We start from the raw sequence: 6,787 nt of genomic DNA, 5'->3' as shown, positions 1-6,787 counted from the left end.
GCCTTGCACATGAAAATGAGGCGTTCCTCCTCTTCATCATTTGTCCCGAGAACCCGGAAGCCGGATCCAAGAGGATGTTGCGCCGCCGCAGTAGGCGCTGACGTTTTCTCCTCGATCTCCATCGCCTCCAGTTCTGACGCCGCCTCTTCTTCCTCGTGCTCCATCTTGGGCACCCGGAGCGCACCGCCACGCCTCGGGGCAAGCCTAGTGCGACGCCCGCCGGATCCACGACTGGCTAGCAAAGCTCCCCAGCCGGGATGAACGCCTCCACGGTGGCCGGCGGGCACATTCGTCGAGAACGAAGGCGGAAGAGACATCGGCAATCCATGTCGCCGGCGGTAAACTAGGGTTTTGGGGAGCGAGTGGGGTGTATGGTGGGGTGGGGAAATGGGGTCGACTCGATCCCATTAAAAAGGACCGCAGCGTTGTTGGGTCGTTGGCGCCTGGGGAATGTGAAATGGGTTGACTCGTTCTGCCGTAGGCGGCTGAGCGACCGCGCGCCAGTCCGTTTCTCCGTCTGTGTAGACGCAAACCTGGCCCAGATTTGAGGCCGGAATGCGTCTCAGCAGACCAAAAAACGGACTACGGTGGAAATGTGTCGCCCTGCTAGGCGCGCGTTTGGTCCGTTTCGGTCCAAACGGACACGTCCGGCCCAAATAGGTCGCCCCGCTGGAGTTGCCCTAACTGTGCAATTTTCATAATCTATACCAATATATTAAATTGGAGTTGGTGGTGATGGTACGGGCGTTGTCTCCGTACTTCACTTCACCAAAATTACGGATATAACACCGTGCACGACAAAAAATCAGCCCGAACAAAAATACTGACCAACATCGACATTGCAAGCCTCCTGTCGGTGCCTATGACACCCTTCCCCGACTTGGCTCCCCCGCCCACCGCCTCAACTTCCTAGCTCCCTCTTCCTCCGCCCCGCCACCTCCCCACCGTCTCCGCCGCTGTCTCATCTCCCACGTCGGCCACCAGACTGAGCTCTCGCTGCATCGCCCCTCGCCGGCCTCCGGCGCACCGCACTCATGTCGCTTGCCGCTTGCTGTCGTCCCTTCTTTGTTTCCCTCAATGAGCTCATTCAGTCCCGTCCTTTGCTCTAGATCGGAAAAAAAAAGTCCCCACCTACGCACACGTGATGCGCCTCCTCCACCCCTCCTGGATCAGATCGCATCCATCTCCAAACCAACCTCCCCTCCACGGTCCCAAAACGCATCCATCACCAAACCAACCTCCTCTCCTCAATTTCAAAACAGTAAGGGGCTAGAGGGGTCTTGTCGGGCACTAATGGCAGCTGTTTTCAAAGGAAGATGAAGAGGATGGCAAACGAAGAATTTATGGGCAGGATTGGTTTGACAATCAGTGGGGATTAGTTCATTAGTTTCCCAGTTTTAATTTGGAGAGAAACGACCGATTTGGTTGGATTCACGACATGGCTGCACCTGCGTCTGCGTGCCTTCTCTGTTCGTGGCCATATGCCAGGAGGAAGACGAAGAGAAGTCTCGTCCTGGGTTGCGCAGCGCTCGGCCAAGAGATGGGCCAAAGGGAGAGAGTCAAAGAGATGTGGTGGCACTTACCAGAGCATAGCTTCATGGCAGATAAACACATGGTAATCGTTCTAAGCATGTGTGTTCATGAAACATCATTCTTTCAATGAGTGGATTGATATTTGGGGTCTTATGGAAATTAAACTTTCAGGTAGAAAATTTACTTGGGCCAATAACCAAGCCAATTTAATCATGTCCACCGTTGATAGAGCCTTCTGCACTACTGAGTTGGATAAGCTCTATCCCCTTTCTTCTTTGCAAGCTTTGCCTAGATTAGGTAGTGACCATGTCCCCATCTTGTGGGGTTCTGATATTGACCAGATCCCACATGTTAGCAGCTTCAAGTTTTAGAGGTGGTGGTTCCTTAGAGAGGGCTTCAGGGGCATTGTTGAAAAATCCTGGAACACTCCAGCTGCTGGTAGAACTGTCATTGATAGATGGAAGGTTAAGATCAAGAGACTTAGGAGAGTACTTAGAGGATGGAGTAGGAACATTGAAGCTGCACTTAGGAACATTAAAAAGGACCTGATGACTGAGTATGATGCATTAGATATTAAGTCAGAAACCTCTGAACTATCAGAGCAGGAACAACAGACGTTGAAAGCCATCCTCCAAGAGATCAGTTCTATCTGGCTCAAAGAGGAAAGCAAGGCCAGGCAAAGGTCAAGGGACAGGAATATTTTAGAGGGAGATAGAAATACAGCTTACTTCCACGCTGTGGCTAACCAACGTAGAAGGAAGGGTTGGGTACACTCTTTAGATGGCCCAAATGGCCCTGTCCATGAAAGTAAAGACATGCTGGACATTGCCACTCCCTTTTACAAACAGTTATTTTGTTTTGAACACATACAAGGTTTCTCCATGGGCCAATTTTTTTTTCCCCTAATGAACTAGTCACTGAAGAGCAAAATGTTGCTCTACAGTCCCCCTTCTCTGAGGAAGAGGTCAAAGTTGCCATGTTCTCCTCTTATGCAGAAGGAGCACCAGGACCCGATGGGCTCTCCTTTTTATTTTATCAAAAGTTCTAGGACTTGGTGAAAATAGATATCATGTTCCTATTTCATGATTTCTAGGACATCTATCGTTTGAATTTCGCCACTCTTGCTTTAATTCCCAAGGAACATGATGCTACTGAAATCAGGAAATTCAAACCCACCAGCCTTCTTAACTGCATTTTTAAGCTCTTCACTAAGGTGCTAACTAACAGGCTGGCAGCTATTATGGGCCACCTAATTGCCAGCAAACCAATCTGCCTTTATTAAAGGTAGATACATATTAGAGAGCGTTGTATGAGCACATGAGGTGTTGCATTCTGTTCACCAATCAAATCAAAAAGGTCTTATCCTTAAACTAGATTATGAAAAAGCTTTTGATAAAATAAATCTTGACTTCCTAGCTGAACTGCTTAGCAGAAGGAACTTTGGGGCCAAGTGGATGTCCTGGATTGAGCAAATTACTCATAATGGATTTGTGGGAGCGAAACTAAATAACTCAGAAGGCCCCTCTGTTGTCACTGGTAAAGGGCTGCGGCAGGGAGATCCTCTGTCGCCTTTCCTTTTTAATCTAGTTGTAGATACCCTCACCAAAATGCTGATTAAAGCCTCACACTGCAACCTGATCAAAGGGGTGTGCCCTAAGATCCAACCTGGGGGGATAATGTGCTTGCAATACGCTGACGACACCATCCTCTTTGTTGATAATGATATTTCTGCTGGAATTAATCTCAAATGGATCTTGTCCTGCTTTGAACAAGTTTCTGGTATGAGAATTAATTATAATAAAAGTGAATTAATCTCTATCAACATGGAACCACCTGAGGTTGATCCTTTTAAACAAATTTTGGGATGTAGCATTGGCTCCTTCCCCATTAAATACTTAGGTATTCCTTTGCACTATGATAAGCTCAAGAAGGAAGATATCCAACCACTAGTGGATAAAATCCTCAAAAGAATTGCTGGCTGGAGAGGCAAGTTGCTCTCATATGCTGGTAGATTAATTCTTATTAAATCCTGTCTAACTAGTATTCCTGTCTATCTTCTTTCCTTCTTAAATTTTCAAAGTGGGCTCTGGAAATGATTAATTCCCAGATGTCCCATTGTCTGTGGAGTGATGCTGAAGGTAGCAGGAAACTTCATCTTGCTAACTGGCACTTATTCTGCATGAAAAAAGAGTTTGGTGGTTTAGGTATACCATGTCTCCAAGACTTAAACTTGTGTCTGCTTGGCTCCTGGGTGAAGAGATACATTCAGGGGGATATTTTGCACTGCAATGCTGTGGGGGGCTCTAGGTTTTGGCAGGGGGTCATGTGGGCTGCACAGGCTGTTAAAATGGGTTATAGATGGCATGTTGGAAATGGCACTAAGATCCACTTCTAGGAAGACACCTGGTTTGGTACATCTCCCCTTGCTGTCCAATTCTGGGATTTATATGAAATTTGTAATGAACAGCTAACTACCCTCAGTGATGTTTGGGATGGCATTACTGTGAGGCTATCATTTAGGAGAACCTTCTCCCCCTCTCTGATGGAGAAGTGGTTTGAATTTGAGCAAATTGTATAGGGCACTGTCCTGCTGCCTGAGCAGGATGCCCTTATTTGGAAGTATAACAACACTGGTGTTTATTTCACAAGCTCCCTTTATAAAATTGTTAACTGTAGAGGAGTTATGCCTGTTTATGTTCTTGCTGTATGGTTCCTAGTGGTGCCATCTAGATTTCACATTTTCCTCTGCCTAGTCTCAGGATTATGACCAGAGATAACCTGAAAAAACGACATCTCAAAAAACCTGAGGGATGTGCTTTTTTTTTCTTCTGAAAAAGAGTCAATTCATCATTTATTTTTTTCAATGTGTAGTGGCCAGATGTATGTGGCAGGAAGCGTCCCTGTTATTCAATAAAACTTTAGGGGTTTTCTATGATTCTATTGCTTGCTACTGGGTTGCAAACAAACGTCATGCTGCCATGAACACCATTAACACTGCTATACTATGGAATTTATGGACTTTTCGTAATGATTTGATCTTTAATCATCAGCACTGGCTTGGTGTGCACCAGATCTGGAGGCTGACTTTGCAAACTCTTCTCGCAAGTGGTCTCTACTGTTCAAAGAGGAGATGCAGCAGGCGGTGACCTGTTTTTGCAATCACATTGTGTCTCTCCTGCGGGCGCCTGTTCGGCTATCTTGGAAATGAAAAAGACACTGGAGTTGGCCGCTGGTTCGTCCTTCTCTCCTGCGACTCCTGAGCTGGGATCATTACTGGCGGAAGCTGTCTCTGGCGGATGTTCCTCCCTTTGCATCTCCGACGAGCTGCTGTCATGCCGGTCGATCCTTCATGCTGCTCCAAAAGGGAGCCTCCCAGCGCCCTTGATCCACCTGAAGCTCCAGGCGATGCTGGGATGCTACAGCTATGCTCCTGTGCGTGTTTCGGCTGAACACCGGATCTAATGTTCCTTTCTGTTTTGATCTGCTGTTAACTACGCAGCTACAGTTTCGTTGTTGAGCTGGTGCTCTGACGCTTATTTTTCTGTACGGGTCTTTTACTTAGTTACTACTCCCACCGTCTCATATTAAGTGACTCAAATTTACTTAAATATGGATATATTTATGACTAAAAAGCGTCTACTAAATATATGTAATAGAAAGTCACTTAACAACGGACGAAAGGTTAAAGTGACACCAACTTAATAAGTAATGCCACGGATGCATTTACCTCCCTAAACAAAGGCTTAAAAAACAGCACGTATTGCCCGCAGCGCAGGTTCCCCGGCCGGCCTACGCGCAGGCGTCCGCGGCCAGCGACTCGTGTTTTCCGGCGTTGAAGCCGTCACGAGAAAGCGACTTGATCCCCACGCTTCACTGTCCCTGCTCACTCCTCACACCATGCGTAATCAAATGAAATCAGAACTAAACAAATCGCTCGGCGTGCTAACCCAGACGCAAGCAAAACAGCCCCCTCGGTATCTGCCCCAGCTTTCTCCCGGCCCGCACACCGCGTCACAGTTCCCCTTAAGAATTCTCACCAGCTGCAGCTGCACTAGAGATTACAGAAGACCTCCAAGTACTAATTGGTCAAAATTAGTACTAGCTTTGCCAACTGTTTTGCAGATAGTACTGTGGCTAGTAGCAGCGCTTCTTGTCCGATCGGGTAACATTTCCAACCCAGTAGGGTGATCAGACAGCGTGGTAATCCCCTCCGCCCCCGTTCAGCGGGAGCATATGCGTTCAGTACTGCCCGTCCGCGGCATTACGACGACGTCCACGAGGAGAGAGGCAGGAAGTACTCATCTGTTCGTTGCAGTTTGCCACCCTATAGTTTCCAAGTTAAATGCTGGGAAAATCTCTTTCTTCTCGAGAGTCCAGGTACGCTAGAGTTGTTTCCTCGAAATTTATTGGTGGGGATCCGTAGGGCGTTGAAGTAAATGCTTCCATGGATGGGTGGGTGGCTCTGCAAGTCTTTGCCTGTCCTGAACCGCCCAGCCTTAATTTCTTGTCCTGTTTCTTCAGACTTTGACACGCTCATTGCCTGATTTCGTTACTAATGTAGTACCTCCTCGATTTATTGGTAGCAATAAAAAGAAGGAAACGTACCCTCAGAAAGAAAAGATAGGAAAAGAAAAGAAAAGGAAACGCCTTTTTCCCCCCATGGAAGAAGGAAGAAGATTTGACACCCTGTTTTGCTATCTTATCTGCAGCAAAGGATTTGTAACTCTCGATCTGATTCATGAGCTAAAAAAGGACATTGCATTTGTAGGCGCTTGTTGTCTACTAGACTACTACTAGTAGGTAAGTAGGGAATAGTTCCTATGTGTGTTGCGCTATAAGTTGTGATTGATCCGTTACATCGGTTCCTTGTCGATGTAGACCTTGTGGCTCATCCAATCTCTGCCTCCCCAGGAAGCGGACAGGAATCCCGGAGCGGCAACCACAGAGTTTGGAGATTAGGACATCGATAACCACCGCTAGTTTCTTGCATTAATCGTGACAACGAGCAGTGGTTGTTCTTACTAAACGCGGGGGAAAAAGGGCAGAAGAATTCCAACTTTGGAACTTTCTCCAGGATTATGACACGGTACTGATCTATACAGGGGTGACTTTCATGGCTCTGCATTGTTCGCTCCACAGTGAAGTGGGGGAGAAGGGCGACCACATCCACATGCATTTGTCCGTAGTTTCACATGGCTTTTGCTCAATTTTTCCCCTACAACTACTCGCGAATTTGGATTGCTTCTAGGCCACA

Source organism: Brachypodium distachyon, chromosome 1 (assembly GCF_000005505.3).
Source record: "Brachypodium distachyon strain Bd21 chromosome 1, Brachypodium_distachyon_v3.0, whole genome shotgun sequence".
Lineage (NCBI taxonomy): Eukaryota > Viridiplantae > Streptophyta > Magnoliopsida > Poales > Poaceae > Brachypodium > Brachypodium distachyon.
This window is presented reverse-complemented; position numbering follows the sequence as displayed.